General features: G+C 40.2%; 1 protein-coding gene across 3 annotated transcripts in view; it reads left to right on the top strand.

Moving 5' to 3' along the window:
- SLC9A9 (solute carrier family 9 member A9) overlaps nucleotides 1–17,237 on the top strand; it is a 678,779-nt gene that overhangs the window by 199,988 nt on the left and 461,554 nt on the right. The window lies entirely within an intron of this gene.

Genomic DNA, 17,237 nt, shown 5'->3' with positions numbered 1-17,237 from the left:
TGGATAAAAACATTTGGTTTGTAAGTTACAATCAACTGAGTAAGTTAGACTCAACTGAGTAACGAACATGTTCAATTCCGTGAAACAATACTAGTTCTGTATTTAATTTAAGGTAAGACTTTCTCCCGCCTGTCTTAGTGTGTAGAAGGCAGACTGTCAGGCTTTGGGAGAATAGGTCTGGATGGAGTCTTGTGTCTTTCTCACGTGCCTTGTCTACCCCTTGCTAAACACAGTTTCTGACTTCTATAACATAGGGCTAAGAGGTGAGATAAAGATGTTTTTACTTGATTGGTCATAAGCCACCATCAGAGCAGCTAGACAGCCATGGCCTATGAGAGTTCTCAGGTGAGTCAAACAATATTCCATTGTTCCAAATCTCTAGTGGTGACATTTCAAGCTGTCTTATCATCTACGCAAACTCCCTTTTCACAGCCTTAAAATGAGGGGCAAACACCCCAGCCCTCCCCATGTGACAGTATAAGATTTACAACTCACAAGTAGCAGAAGTCCCTTCACAAATCCTAACCTCTGGGCTGTGATCTTGACACTCTTCCATGTTGTTAATATGAGTGACCAGTTCTAAAGGGTCTTGTAACTGGGTTTTAGATAAGAGCTTTAAAATTGTGCATCTCAATATAGAACATTTTGCCTTTGTTCCTTAGTTTAAACTTCTGATTTAATGGTCTATTACAGATGTATGTGATTGTTATAATGAGAATTTTAGTAGAAAGAGAAATCGGTAGGACATACGCTAGACTGTAAAGTTGGGTTACTTGGGGAGAGGAGAGATACAAGGTTAGGGGAGGAAGAGATGGGAAGGATAAAAACTCACCAAAAGGGAAAGAAAGAAAGGCCAGTAAATCAAACAAAGAGTATGCACATTATGATCACATTTACACATTTATGTGGAAATACCTAGTGTAGTTGAAAAAAGAAAACTTCAAAATTTCATAACAGTGAGCAAGTTAACCAATCACATTTATATCATGTTTGTAATTCACTGTGAAGTTTAATGAGAATATCTTAAAGGAAAATCTTCGAATTTGGCATGAGATTATGTGTCACACAATGAAAAAAAGAAAAAAGAAAACTCCAATGAGATGACTTCCCATATTACATGTAAGTCACACATCCTGGCTAGCTCTGCCAGCTGGTGTGCTAAGAATCCCAAGTGCTTGATGAAACCCTAAGCACTAAATGTTGGCTTCCGTAAGGAGACTACTGGCTCATGTTAATTGAATTTAGAAAATTTATTGTGGCATTATCTTGTCTGGTACCTAAATTAAATGCATGGATGGTAATTTATTTATTGAAATTAAAAGCCAAGAGGAATATAGATACAAAATCAAAGCCTCTGTTTTGCTAATGTGGAGACCAACAGCCTCTACTCGACAAGCTTCACAGCGCCATGCAGTTGTTATTATTGGGAGTCCAGGAGGCCTGAAGTCTCCTTCAATTCCTGTTACTCATGCACAGGGAAAATGCAAACTGGCCACTTAACTTTTCTAGGCTTTATTTCCCTCATATATTCCTAAGGGAATTGGATGACCACTAAGGTTACTTTCTCCCCTGTTAGCAGTACTCCAACTTGAGGTACACATGGAGAATTTTTGAAAATACAGATACTAGGTTTGGACTCCAGGCATCCTAACTCAGTAAGTCTGGGTCAGGTCCAAAACCCCATTTCTAACAAGAGTCTCCGATGCTAACAGTACTAGTGCAGAGACTTGAGGGATATTAAAACTTGAGTGAAATATTTGCTTGTCTGAGTAAATGTCATGAATTATAGAGAGTTAAGTAGGTTCAGTACTGATGCTTTTAGGCTGAAAAAGATAATTGGTTCATGCACTGGCAGGATGTTTGTAATTTCGAGGGTGGCTCTTTTTAGCATAATTACAGTAAAGAAACATTTTCCTCATCATACATTTCCTCTCCAGAAAACGTCAACTGCAGAAGTCCCAGTTCCCAGGAGGCTGCAGAAGTGTAGAAAGTGCTGCTAGGAAACCTCTGAGACTTCCACGTGTGGAAGTAGCGTCCCCCGAGCGGCTACCAGCCCTGCAGTCTCTTGGTGGTCTCCTGGCCACCTAAGCTTTGCCAGCGTGTACTCCCTATAGTCACAGCTAGGTGTCGCTCTCATTCTGGGGTGAATGGGCTTCAAGGAGCAGGGCGAGCTTGGGCGCTGACACCAGCGTCCAAGAGGATGAAACCCTCTAAGATAAGTGCTGGGAAACTGCATAAAAGGATCACGGTTAGGGATGATTCATAAACTACCCCTAACAGTGTGTGATGGGGTAGAAAATTTACCTAAAAATGAGAATGGGATCTGCAGTCAAAACACGCTAGATGTTGAAAGTGTTCCTTAAGACAAGTTCGGTGTCATGGGTGGATGGCACACCGTAGTTTAGTGCTTTAACCTCTTGGAAACTCACTTTCCAAAGCCTCAGAAAAGACACCGTCAAAACAAAACAAGACAGAAAGTACCTCCCATTTCTTCCATTTCTTCAGAGAATTGTCAGATCAAAGAAAACGCTGTACAGAAAATTATTTGTAAATTGCTAAGTGTTTCAAAATAAATTTGTACTAACAATCCTTCCCAGGCACTTTACTAGCTTTTTAGATAACACCATCATAACATTCTTATTTATTATTAAACATGAAATGTCTAGTTACCCATTTTCTTCTTAAGCGGCCATGATGAAAGAATTTATTTCATTAATTGTCCTTTCACTTCCAAAAAAAAAAAAAAAATTGTCCTTTCACTTCCATGGTAAATCTCAAATGTAAATACTCAAATCTTAGTTATCCTCAGGTAGATTTTCTGGGGTTTTAAAATATATCTACTATACATTTAAATATGTAAAACTCAGAGAAGTTTCCAGATGTTGCTTCTATAGTGGCCTCAGGCATTACGAAATGTAGTCATAAAGGCTTTGATAGTGTCCTCTTTTTTGGATTATCCAGATCAGTGGTACCCACCCTTCCCAATTCCACGATGTATTTTCATTGTTACAAAGGGCTCATGACCCACAGGTTGAGAACCGCTGATCTAGATCAATCACAGTTCCTCTGATAGAATAATTAAGGATAAGCTCACTATCCTTTTAATCCCTACCTCCCCTTTCCCCCCACCCCATCCTACCTAAACCACAAATTAGAAAGCCAAATTCTGATCTGTATTTACATTGATTTTTCACTGATATTTCAAACCAGTCCCACTGCTTTTCTATTTAAATGCAGCTTTTCTTTGAGACTTTACTGCCAGTTTACACTCTCAGTCACCGGCTCCTCTACCGTGTTTACAGTCATCATTAACCACAGCCACCCTCTCCGTGAGGGCATGGACACAAAATATGGCTTCTCACCGGCAGAGCTTCTGAGGGTGGGTTTTCCCTGTATAAATTCTCCAAGTTGGCAAAATAATTATTATTGCCTCCTCAGCATAATCAGAAGCACTGCAGAAATGTACAGCATTGAGTTTTCTACTTTTCTGTAATTAACACTTTGAAGAAACAAGGGGCTTCCCAATGAAAGGCACTTCTGTATATTATACTATTTTCATTTATCATTTAAGTCGGAAGAAAAAAGAAAAGAGCCACCTTTATCCTTCAAAGTTGGCTGCAATGTAACTATTCCAGAGGCACGTGAACTATCTTGCCTTTCATCATGTTGATAATCCAAAGACCTTTTCTGTTTGGGGTTACTATGGTTACAGCTACACGGGTGATGTGTGAGCTGCACTGCTGTTTTGATAAAAATAGGTATTAACTACAAGTCATGGTGATTCTCATTTCACAGGAGTTCTTGCAGGAGCACAGCGTATTTTTTTTTAAAAGGGTAGGGGGATGAAAAATGCCTGTTCAAGGAAGCCTGAGGGAACATCTGCATAAATAATGGTGATTGGTCATGTGTATAAAAATATTTTTAATTAAATTCTTTTTAATTAAACAGGGCATTTTGCTGAATCCTTCTCTGTTATTTGCACTGAGCTTAGCCTTGAGGAAGATGGTTGATTAACACACCCAAGAACCTATAATTAAAAGCAGATCTGTTATTTTTGGAGAAAAGCCTCTTCAATAGGGGTGACTTAATTGGGCTGTCTCTCATATTTTTTCATTTGTCATTGAACAACCTGGTTAAAATATTATTATTATTTTTACACAGGAGAAATGATTACTAACATTGAAATACTCAGAAAAACTTTTTAACTTTTAGTTTTATTTTCCTTCAGTTTCTTCGAACACAATCTCTATTCACTGTTTTTTTCTTTGTTTATTTGGTTTTGGTTTTTTGCAGTTTCTTTTTTTTGACCAGGGCTGGGTTTGAACCTGCCACCACCTCCAGCATATGGGGCTGGCACCCTACTCCTTTGAGCCACAGGCGCTGCCCTTCACTGTTATATTTTTTAATATTTAATAGTGGTCTTCCTTCCTTTCTTTCTTTTTTTTGGATTGTGTCTTCTTTTTAATATCATATATATTGTTCCTTTTTTACCCTTCTGGCCCTCTCTCCCTCTGTATTTCAGAGTTTCAGACTGTGTTACATTTGTGGTTTCTCATCACTGGTGTTACCAATATTCTATGCAAAAATTCAAGGGAAAACTGAATAACTTTCTATTCACAGGAAAAAAAATAAGATGTAATTGACAAAGGAGTTCCTTCAGTGCCAGGGTTGGCTCAGTGAACAAAGACAACATTCATTTAATATTTGCTAAATAGCATAGGACGAGATTAAGATGTGTTATGCTCACATTCTAAAAAAATTTTTTAAATGCTCACATATACTATAAAGTTCATGTTTCTGAATTAGTTTGCTCAGTGATCAGTAAAGAAACTTGGGTGAATTGACTCTACCTAATTTTTGGTAGAGAAATGTTGCATTGGCATTGCAGTGGGAGAACAGACATAGTGAGGAGATAGTCATATGCTTTCCCCAAATTCCAAGGGGGAAAAATACACCTCAGAGGAAGTCAGAGAAGATCAGAGCAGAGGGCTTCTCCAGAAGCTGGCAGGCTGCTGGAGCCTGCAGACAGACCAGCCGTGTTTACTATGCAATCAGGGTTTGCACCCTGCCCACATGTCATTTCACAGTATTCACCTGTGCTTTCTATGTCTGTCCAATTCCATGTTAAGCACACAAGGATAACACTGGTTTAAAAGCCTCTACATAAACCTGGCTGTGAAACATCACCCCATAAACCTAGATTCTATTCTTGAGCAAATTTACTCAAAAATAAAAATAACAGCTTGAATTAAAGTTGCGTTACTCTGTCAAAGGATTCAAATGGCTTCTGAATGCAGTAGTTCACTTATTTTCACATTGTTTTCTTGAGTCAAGAAGACCCATTTCTTAGGCAAAATAATTAAGACACAGAAAAATTTTAGGGTTGTTTCAAGTTTCATAGTAAGTTAGAGGAAAATAGATTTGAAAGCCAGCACTTGTGTTTCCTTCGATGACTAGCCTCTTGTTTTTGGAGGATGCTAACACCTATGTGATCAAAATATCTTACTTTAGCTAACTTGCAGCCAGCTCTAAGATCAGTTAACACTCCTGTTCTACCCATCAAAGCAATGGTTGCACTTGAGTCAGTACATAGAAGACATCCAGAGCCACTAATTGCCAGCAAATTCAACCCCCACCTGACTGTGTCTACCTGGAGTGTATGTTATCTAGTGATAACAGCTATTAACTGTGTACAAATATATCGTCTAATTCGATCATCACCACAACCAGTTAATTATCTCCATTCTCTGAAACAGAGGCTCAAAGAACTGAAATGGTACATTTAAGTTTCTAAGGCTCATAAAGTGGAAAGATGGGAGATGAATCATATCCAATATTTTTTGTCCTATATCACTGTGATTTCTAAAACTAGAACACTGACGTGCCAGTCAAGCTTTACATGAGAATAAAACCCAATAGCCAAGTTCTCATTTTATTATTGATTTTTTAGCAAACATTTATTCAAGACTTGCTATGCAATAGGCACCCTAGGAGGTACTGAGGGAGGGGATGATAAACCAGGCACAGATCCTGCTCTCAAGATGCTTCCAGTCTAAAGACAGATATAGAGGTGACTAGCAGGAAGTTTAAAGGGTAAGGCAGAGGGAGTCCAGGCAGCTTTGTAAATACAGAGGAAGCGTCCTATATGACTCTAGAGGGGATAAGGTTCTGGGAAGGCTTAAGGTCTCCTTCGCCTCAAGCCAATATTTTGCCTACTTGAAGAACATAGGTTTGTTGGAAGAACCTCCAACCACGCTTCTCTTGTGTAAGATACGGGCCTATCTGCAGGCTTTTTATTTCTATCCAGGGCCACAAATGGCGGGACCTGATCAGCATCAGCAACGTCTCCCTGGGCTCAGATTGTCTGCGGGGGTCCTGTCTCTGCAACTCCAGGGGTCAGGGACAGAGCAAGGGGATATTATGACAGTTCTCCCTTTCTCCCTGCAGAGAAGAGTTAAACTCTCTTAGCTTAAGCCCTTTCTGCCCACTGTACTTGCTGTGCTATAACCCAGCAAAGACACCTCTGATCTCAGCACTGTACCAAGGCTTATCAGCATAATGAGGAAAATATACACATTCCGCAAGTGGAGCCTACAGTTTGGTGTTTAGAGTCGCAGAGCTGTAGAATTGTAGGTGTGGAAAGACCTTCAAGGCAATCTTGCTCAACTGCCTCATTTTCAGATGAGGACCCTACGACTCGGAAGGAAGGCAGAAATCTCTGCTTGATCAGATTTCTTTTTTTCTTTTGCAATCATTTTTGAGTGCCAAAGGGAAAACAAAACAAGTGGGGGTGTCATTCCATTTTTTGATAGACTCATTAATGGTTTTGATGATATGAATAATAACAATATTCAGCCCATCATCTATTGAGCATTCACAAGATGCCAGACACTTTGCATAATGATTCTATTTAATCATTGCCTAAAAACTACAAGGAAGGGAATTTTTTTATCCCCAATCTACCAATGAAACTTACTTGAAACTTTGTGAGGTTAAGTACCAGGCTTAGGATCAACAGGTTCATTTGCGTAACAGCTGGGATCTGAACACAGGTTGGGTTGACATCAGACTCCAGTTTCTAGCCCCTGTTTTCTACTTTAGGACAGAATTGTGAGCACCAAGGTCTTGCACAAAGATTTTGCGTCAAAAGGTGAAAGCCTAGTTATGGAAAGCCAGCTCCACAAAGCAGAATTGGAGACAATAATTGATGACAGCCATCTTTATAAATGCTTCAGGATATTGAAAGTGGATAAAGCAAGACTCCAGGTGTCCTGAAGATGAGATTTCAAGAACACACTGAAAAACCATTTGAAGCAATTCAGCAGCTCCGTGGACAGCTGGGAAACAGCTGTGGTTGACAGACCTCTCTGGCTCACTGCTTTGGGGAACAGAATAGCTTGGTTTAAATGAAAGCAGTACATTCTCAGCAATGCTCAAAGACAGACTGCAGGACGGAAGTTTTGAAAGCCAGCGTCCAGCCTCCATATTCCATTTATGTGTTAAGGGAGATGTTGCACACTGGGGAAAATTGGATCCAGGAATTTCTTAGAGAGTATTTCCTTTCTGTCTGGTTCTTTTTAGGGCTCAGCTAGGTTGATGAAGTCAAAACCATGGAAGAGTGAAGCGACTTAGGGAGTGAAATTTAAGGAGGCACTCACTCTCAGGATCATGCTAGTGCAGGATCAGCACTTTTACAATCCTAAATGTGAGTGCTTCTTTAAGGGTAAGGTGACTAGGTTGGAAGAGCATCCACTAGTCCCAGATCAGGACAGGGGGTCCTCTTGCTTTGCAAAAACTCACAGAGGCCCTTGGGTTGAGACTTCTGAAAAAGAAGCTTCTCTTTTTTTCAGAACATGGCTGAGAAAAGCTGGGGATTGATCTTTTTCTCTGGCTGCTACAGATGAGAAACATTGTGTTGTTCAATTTATTATTTTGAAGTACACTGGAAATAGCTTTTTGTCCTATTTCAGGTCAGTGAGTGGGCAAAGAAGTGACTTGTTATGATGGTGGTGTTATGCCCAGATCACAAAGTTCCCAAAGACCACCAGGGAGCTGATTCCGATACAAACGCAAAAGAGCCTTTTTATTGCAAGCTCAAGCTTGGGCTCCTGGGGGCTCCGCTGCAACAGATCCAAGCCAGGAGCCCTGAGCTCTGTAGCAGGGGATTTTTATAGTGCAGCACAGCAAAGTGGGTGTATACAACTTAAACAAAGGGACTGCTTCTGGATTGGCTGCCACTGGGCCTGCCATATGGCCTGATCCAGAGGGCGGTTCCTGATTGGAAGCCGGTGACTCATCATTTCAGGGAAATGCCTGCTTTTACAGGAAAGTGAAACTTTCAAAACAAAATGGCGGAGAAAACGAAACTTAACACCTAAAATGGCGTCGGTATGGTTCTCTCAGTGGAATACAAGAGAGGCAGGGGCTGCTCTGATCCCAAGGAGTTCGCCACATGAATGAATCTTCAGAAATTTGTTGGCTCACTCATTCATTCCAAACAGAATTAATTGGTTGCTATAGACTATCAAAGGCAATGACAAATATATGGATAACACACTGATACCAATGATAACCAATTGTTTATCTGAGAGTACCAATTCGAAGAAAAGTTAAAGTCCTTGCAGACTATTTCTTGGGACGTTGTTTTTAAAAATTCCACCTTCACATAAGAAAATGCATCTATCTACAACTGAACTTTTCTATTCTTATATTATTTTCCAGTCCGGAAAGGATTACTATAGAAAAGTAAAATTTCAGAAATGACAAAGCTAGTTTATGCTGCAGTATCTGATGTAATATAGCACTTCTGAACTGGTTTCTTTTTCTCTCCTTGTCTGACCTCATAAACTATTGAATTGCAAACAGTGGCTTGATTCTTAATCTTATATTTTCTAAAGCCAGAACATTTTCAATGACAAGTAAGATAAATCACAACCTTCAAAAAAAGTGCAAACAAAAATCTGAGTTGACAATGATGTCATTCCTTGAGATAGGTAATTCAAGAACAAGAGTGGCAGATTTTCTGTGGCTGGTTAGGGGGTAGGAAATTTGTAAAACAGCCATATCCAGTACCAGCTATGTAGTAGTGCTTAATAAGTATTTTTTCAGGTAAAATAATTCCAAGCGGAGATCTTTGTGATAGCTGGATAGGAGAGTCTATAGCTGAGTGAAAGGAAAAGTTAATCTAGAGATTGGCATTACTGGGTGTGGATGGGATTGCTCAGAGAAGGTTTGGAGGGTGACAGGAGAACTGAGGATGTTTTCCCAGGCAATATCTGTGTTAAAGGGATACATCTACAAGGGAGAGAGAGAGAAAGAGAAAGAAAGACCTGGTGGGGTTGAAGAAAGCCGTGAGAAGCTGATCTCCCCAAAACAAAGGAAGAGAGCTCTTGAAGAGACAGGAGAGGGTCCACAGAGTCATGTCACGCAGAGGACCCAGCAGGATGGACCCAGAAAGAAGTTCTGAGGATGGCCATGTTCTCACAGGCAGGATCCAGGGCCTTCTACAAGAGACTCTGAGTTCCACACTTTTTGTTAAGTTTCGCTAATTGTATAAATGGTTGTCTGTTCTTTCTGATTATAAAAATAAGATGTATTTATTGTCAAAAATTTAGAAAATACAAAAAAAATCAAAAAAGAAAATTAAAATGGTTGTGGTTTGCTTTGGTCCTCAGAGGTGCTTTACAACTTCTGGCTTGCTATCCCCAGACTTGGCCTGCCTGCTCTGTTAACTCTCCATCCTGGTTTGGACTTTGTCATTCTCATCTCAAGCACGAATTTTTCACTGTGACTGCACACTACTGTATAGCCCAGATAGGATAAACACTAGAAAATAAAGTGATTTGATGAGCTATAAAATGATACATTCTGAGTAAATGAGTGATCTGTTGTGTGTGACAATGGCACCAAGAGGGACATACAAAGACAATTACATAAGCACAGAGAACCCTGTAGGCACAGATCACCGAAACCCACAGCCTTCCCCTTGGTCCATGCTTTTCGTTGCTGAGCGTGATCTAAAACATGAATCTGTTTCTGTCCATGATGGGGTAGTGGCAGGGAAGGCTGTGCTGTAGATAACTAAAAATAAGGGGACATTCTAGCCACATTCCCACTGAGTAACTCATCTACTGAAAAGTCAAATGTCTGGCAGATGAGCCCTCCCACCATCCTATAGTTCCCATTGTGAGAGGGAGCAAGCTGTGTTAGTTTCCTAGAACTGTCATAATAAATTCCACATATACAGAATGATAAAAACAGAACAAATTTATTATCTTATAGTTCCGCAGGTCAGAAGCCCAGGTTTGCTCAACTGGGTTTTTTGCTTTGAGTATTACCCTCAAGGCCAAAATGAAGGTATTGACTACTGGGACTCTCATCAGGAAGCTCTAGTAAGAATCTGTGTTCAAGGTTATTCAGGTTGTTGTAAGAATACAGTTGCAGGTGTAGGACTGAGGTCTCTGGTTCTTTGTTGGCTGCAAGTCAGAGTCACCCTTGGATCCTCTGTGGCCCTTGTAGGTGAGCCCCTACATCTCAGAACCAATGACGGTGTGTTGGATTCTTCTTATAGTCATAATCTCCCCAGCTTCTCATTTTATCACATCTTTAGCTATATCCCTCTGACTCCAGCCTAAGAAATTTCTCTACTTTTAAGAGCTCATGTGATTAAGTTGGACCTGCCCAGATAATCTAATATAATATGCCTATTTTAAGGTCCATGACCTTAAATTATGTCTGCAATGTCCTTTTTGCTATGTAAGATAACATATCCATGCGTTCCAAAGATTAGTGCATGGACATTTTGGGGGATGGGGTACACTATTCAGCTCACCGTACAGGGTGACAGCCAGGATGACTGGATGCATAATGTGACCCTGCTCTTCCTGTCCCTTTTCTTCCCTTCTTGTATAGGTAGAGTGTTGACTCTTGTCAATATGACCCTTGTTCACCCTTGGAAGCTTTGCTAATTTGTTTAGAGAGTAGGAAAGTCCTGTAATGTCCCTCAAGGCTCTGAGCCACAGGTTGGGAAATAACATGTACTTATTTTGTGGGGGGTTTTTTTTTGTAGTAATAGAAAAAAGTGTTTGTGAAGCCCCCTAATGTGTACCATGATTATGATTAACATAATCTTTTTAACTTGTCTTTCCATTCCAGTTGTTACATGGAATGGGCCACAGTGATATTTTTCCTGCCAAGGGTTGATATTTTGGTGATTCATTCTAACTGTGGCTGCTCTTTTGGCTCCACAGGGCTTTTATGTTCAAATTTATTTTATGGTGTGCAGGTAAACCCTTCCCACCATTTTCATTTTTAAAGTGGTAAAGTCCTGAAGTGATAATCTTGACTGGAGAATGTTTGTATGAAGGGGTAAGTCGGCTTCACGCAGGTATTGGACACACCACACAGATTCCTCATTAAACTGCACCATGGCTCATTAAACCCCATTGGTGAGAAAATTGAGTCTTTGTTAAATGTTTATGTTCTTTGCTAATGTTAAATTTAGAATATTCCTATTGTAGGTACCTTTGGGGAAAATTTTAAAGCACTAATAAAGTACCAGTAGATTTCAGCTCATCAGTTCCCAGATAAAAGACCTCACAAACATTCCCTGCCTGGATTTGTTTTCAGGGTTCTCTCTTCCCAATTTTTATATATCTTTTCTTTTCTTAATACCAAATCTCATGACCTTCTGATTACCTTTTTCTATTCTCAGTGACTACTAGGGACTGCGTTTCTGGTTTTTAAGCAAAAGAGGAAGTAGATTATTCTTGCATACCATGGCTGCATGCTTGAAGTCAAAGAAAAGATGTGTGATTATCCATGTTTTTATCATGTATCCTTATAATGAAGAAACAATCTCTGCCCACAAAGCACTTACATTTAAAAAAAAAAAAAAAGACTTAAACAAATAGAAATCCCAAAGACAGAAATGTGACTCTAGAAATGTGCTAGTGGACTTAATGTAAACCGAATTATTTTCTTCATCTAAAATTATTAGAAATCCTCCAAGTATGCCAAAAAAGTCAGGTGGTTATTGCTTGGCAAAAAGCATTAAAATCTTGGGAGCCTGTCTCAACAAGACAATTATGCTCTGTAGAAAATAATGTGAGGGACCATTTTTTCATTTCTCTCAAAGATGATGCTTAGCTGGTATCATTCTTGATGTATAGAAAATTAGTTAACTCATTACATACAAAAAATGCCTTAAGATGGCGGTTCTCAAGCTTTTTGATTTGGAAACCCTTTCAACTTGTCAAAATTTGGAATGATTCCAAATGGTATTTATTTGCATGTGTTATATCCATTGGTGTTAACGGTATTAGTAAAAGAAATTCTAAAACACATTTTCATTTATTTATTGAAATAATCATAAAAGCATTTACATGCTGATTTTACCAAAAAATGAATTCACTTTCCAAAACAAATAAAAAAATTAGTGAGGAGAGGAGTGATTTTTACATTTGCCTCTTTAATGTGTGGTGCAATGAAGACAGCTGGATTCCCACATCTGCTTCTGCATCCAATTTGCTGTGCTAATACACATCTTGTAGCCTGTGGAAAATTCCACTGTATGCTGGTGAAAAAATTAAAATGAAAAATGCAAGGAGAATTTTCATATCATTATGAAAATGGCTTTGACCTTGAGGATTTTCCTAGATAGGTTTCAGGAACCCTCAGGTTCCCTGGGCCACACTTTGAAACCCTTGTCTCGGGGCATGAAAGCTCATTTCTCTCAAGGAACCCTGTTTGAGAACTGAAGTAGCATGCTTGCCTATAGTATTTTATTCACTACTAACTTGGTACAAAAATATCATCTCATATTGAGAATCAAAACAAAATTGCGGTGTTTTAGGGCTAAAGCATTCATGTAGTTTTTAATTCAGAATAACCTCAACAAAGTAACATCTAGTGACTAGCTTTCTAGATCTGGCGTTGTTTCTCTGACCTAGCTCAGAGGGGTTAGGTGTTTTAGTTGCATTTCTAGAGTTATGATTGGCAAAGCATGACTGGCAAATCCAATCTATGCGTTGATTCTGCTGCCAGGTCTTCATTGGGAAGGAAAGGGCTCAGAATAATTCCAGTATTCCAGCCGATGCCTGGACATCGCAACATTGTTGGAAGTCTTTCCTTAATAATCTCACGACATATGATATTCTAGGAAAAATGGGAAAAGTTATAGGATAATTTCTTTCTTCCTCTGAGAAAAAGAAAATGCATTTCACAATAATTGTTTTTGGAAATGCAAAAATGGTGCCTCATTTATGAGACTACCAAGGTTCTCCACCTGTCAGGGCTGACATGGATTCAGCTGCAGAAACTCGAGACATTTTTGATTCTCCGGGTGTCACAGACAGGTATCGGACTTGTTGACTTGCACAGGACACAACAGAGAACACGCCCCAGGACAGCCAGCGTTTTAACAAGGCTGAGTGACAGCTTGTAGTGAGGGGGTAGGAGCTACTGTATTTTGTTGTTTTTTGACCCAAACATGTCTTCTGCTATGTTAGTGAGAGCTGCCGCATTAAAAAATATCATGTGAAATTTAAATTCCTTGCAAAACACTAAGAAAATATTGGTCAGAGGGCTGCTAAGGAAGCTTCTAGGGAAGAGGCCGTTCCTAAATCACCCTAAACCCTTAGAAGTTATTGAAAGAGAATCCAGAAAGAAGTTACTTGAACAGATGACAGTTAAAAAAAAAAGCAAAACATCTTTGAAGAATCAGTATGTTGACGTACTGACGGGGTCAGGCAGTTAAGGTGTGTGTGTTTTAATCTCCACATACGCTTCTTATTTTTGAGATGAGAAGATTAGTTTTGATGTTACAATAGAGTTACAGTAGGGAAAAAGACGCTTGATATGATGAATGAATTGGTTAAAATATCATTTTGTGTGTGTTAGGGGTTTTCTTTTGCAGATTGAAAACTATCCTATATTTGACTTTAACAGTTTATCCTGAAACTTGAATTCATCCCCCTTCCCTACCTGGAGATGATCTGCACATTTCCCACCTTCCCTTAGCCTGTAACTCCGCATTGCTCCCCGACTCTCAGCAGATGGTCTTGCTTTCCTGAGAAGGCACAGCCCCCTTCTGCCCTTCATTGTCCTCTGCCTTCTCCAGACCTTGCTCCAGCAGTTTTCTCTTATTTTTTCTGTCTTCAGTCTTTCTTTCCTCTGGCTTATTCTGTTCAACCTGTAAATCAGATGTTCAAGCAAAACCCTCACTCAGCTTTATACCCCATAGGCTAAGGCTGTTTTTCTCTCCATCCCTGACTGCCAGCTTCTCAGAAATGCACACAACCTCATGCTATTTTAATTCCTGCAGGTACTTTCTCCAAGATGTCCAAGGATTCAGTGGCATTTCTGTTACCATAGTCCTACAACACCCTTACCCTGGAGGCAGGGGTGTGTGTGTGTGTGTGCGCGCGCGCACGCACGTATGTTCATCTATTGGAGCATAAGATTACATGTTTTTTGTAGTTTTTGGCCGGGGCTGGGTTTGAACCTGCCACCTCTGGCATATGGGGCCAGCGCCCTACTCCTACTCCACAGGCACTGCCCAGATTATATGTTATTTTCTTTAGCTAAGATATCAGGTAGGAAGAGGGTATGTGCAGGTCATTACAAACATTTTGAGATACACAAAAATAAAGAAACATAAAATCCACCCCAGTGGAAACAAAAGAAGCCTTCACGGCAACAGTGATAACACAAGGGACTGGAAACGTGCACGGTGCGGATGAATCAGAAAGGACGCTGCCCACTGTGTTTCTTAGATGTGAAATAATGGACCATACCCACAGCGTGTCTCCAAATGTTTGTAGTGACCTCTGTAGAGGAGAAGGACTATACAAGTCACAAGTTAATTGTAGAAACCTGCCACAAAAGATAAGTGTAGGATAAAGGCAAAAATAAGTAAATTTCCAGATAAAAATCAGATCGTGTGTTCTACCTTTCCTGTCCACACCCTGTGTAGAGTGTTCCCTTTGTGAGTCCCCAAAAGGATTCATCTAAATGAGCACTGCCTTGGAGTCCAGCCTCAGGCCAGGGTTGTCCTTTCAACCAGCAAGGTAGGGGCAGACCTGATGTGGCCATGTCCACAGCTGTCCCAAGGACTCTGTCTTGGGCAGGTGCCACTGAAAGTCACGGACATAGTGTGTGTAAGATTGAACCTTGCCAGTGAGCTAATTAAATGAGTTTTTTAAAAAGCTCTAAGCTCAGTAGCAGAGTGGGTGGCTAATTTCCTGACTCACCTATTCCACTCATTTGTGGTCCCAGCAAAATACTCCCTTTTGTAGGACACACTGCTTGGCTTTATTTTAAAGCTGTTCCGTTTCTTCACAGAGTAGATAGGAATGCACAAAGTAATAGCTTTCTTTTTTGTGTGGGATATCATTTATGAAATGGAGTTCAGTTCTTTGTTCAAAAGGAATTGTGGGAAGGTCAGACAGTTTTGAACAAAACTGGATATTCAATTAAAAGCCTTTCCTCTCAACAGCTCAAAGTTCTCATTGGAAGGATACCAAGGGCAGAGTGCACTCTCTCACTGGGGAAGGAAACCGGGACCTTCCATCCCTATTTGTGTGCCTAGGAAACCTCAGGAGTGCAGATAAGCTGCAAATCATCTTCAGAGCTTGACAATATAAATGACAGCTACAGAGACTCTCGTCACCATAGAGCTGCCATGATAAAATTTTCTAGTAAAAACTCACTTTAAGTTTATTCCACAAGATCCAAGCAAAAGGAAAATTGTTTTTCACCCCCACCCCACCCCCACTGAAACCTCTTTGTTTTGTTTAGATGCAGGGTTTTGATTTTATCCAAAAAGGAGCAAGATTATTTACCAGGAGTGCTTGTTCTTGCTTCCACCACCTACAAAGACTAAGGGTGGTGGCGAGTGCTAACAGCTACAAGCGAGTGGAGAGCAGATCTGTGCCCTTTCACTTTTTATGATTACTAGGGCCAATTTAGCTGGAATAATAGAACTGATGCCATGTGGGATCTGGCCAACTGTCATGTCAATTGATGACATTTCATTTTTTTCCTTTTGGATTCTTGCAGTACCTTCTTTTTAAAAATTTATAAACTGACAAATAAAAATTGTGTAGATACATTTATTGTATATAACATGATGTTTTTAAATATGCATACCTTGTGGAATGGCTAAATTAAGCTAACATATGCAGTATGCCATGCACTTGTCTGTAATGCGAACACTTAAAAATCTACGCTGTTAGCAATTTTCAAGCCTATGATGTATTAGTATTATATATGGTCATGTGGCATACAACAGATTGAAATCTAGAGTCATTCTTAGCTGTCTCTCAACCCGCAAGATCCACTAATTCTCCGTCTCAGATATTGTAGCTCAAGGGGGCTTTCTCCTCTACTTTGTCCTCGCCAGTGTTGTCTAGGTGGCAGCCTGCATCAAGGGCTGGTGAAGTGCAGAGCCCTGCAGTCGCTGGTCTACCAGAACCCCGGGTGGTAGACGGGCAGTGCAGAGCCCAGTGTGTGGCAGTTTGGAGGCCTCAGTCCTCGTCTCTTCCTGTCCTGTGCAATTCATCTTTCACTGGAATTACTGGAAAAGCCTCTAGCCACGTGTCCATCATGCCCTCTGCCCTGCTGTCTGAGCTTGTTTCCAAAGTTCAGTTCAGACTGTGTCATCCCTCTTATTAAAACCCTCCTCAACGTCTACTGTTAGAGGACAAGCCCCTGTCACAATTTTCAAACTTAACTTGCGTGTTTTTTTTTTTCTTTCTTTCCCCGTAGCACTCTTTCATAAAATGTAGTTACTGGCCTCTACTCTGCCTTAAAAATTTACCACGGAGGATCATTTTCAACCACTCTCTTTCCCCACCGGCAATCTATTCAATGGATCATTTTCCTAATAATTTCTGTTCACACTTCCCATAACTGTTTCAAATATCAAGGCCCTGAAGAGTTTTATGAACACAGAAGTCAGTGTGAGATTATTCACTGTCCTGATCTATTCCCAGAGGCCTAATACACGTAGGTGACATACAATAACCCTGCAGCCCACCACCAGAAATGATCCCTTAGGTCCTGCTCTTAGGAGCTGCCAGTCTGCCTGTACAGATGAGTGTGATCTCAGGAGAGAGAGAGCCCGGGATGACCACCTTCCCCTTCACAGGAGCAGGCCACTACAACATTTGTTTATTCATTCACTCATTTTCTCAGTCATTCATGCATCAAACAGTTATTGAGTTTGGTCAAATATC

Source organism: Nycticebus coucang, chromosome 8 (assembly GCF_027406575.1).
Source record: "Nycticebus coucang isolate mNycCou1 chromosome 8, mNycCou1.pri, whole genome shotgun sequence".
In the NCBI taxonomy this organism is placed as follows: Eukaryota; Metazoa; Chordata; class Mammalia; order Primates; family Lorisidae; genus Nycticebus; species Nycticebus coucang.
Note: the sequence above shows the minus strand (reverse complement) of the source record. Positions and strands in the feature narration are given on the sequence as shown.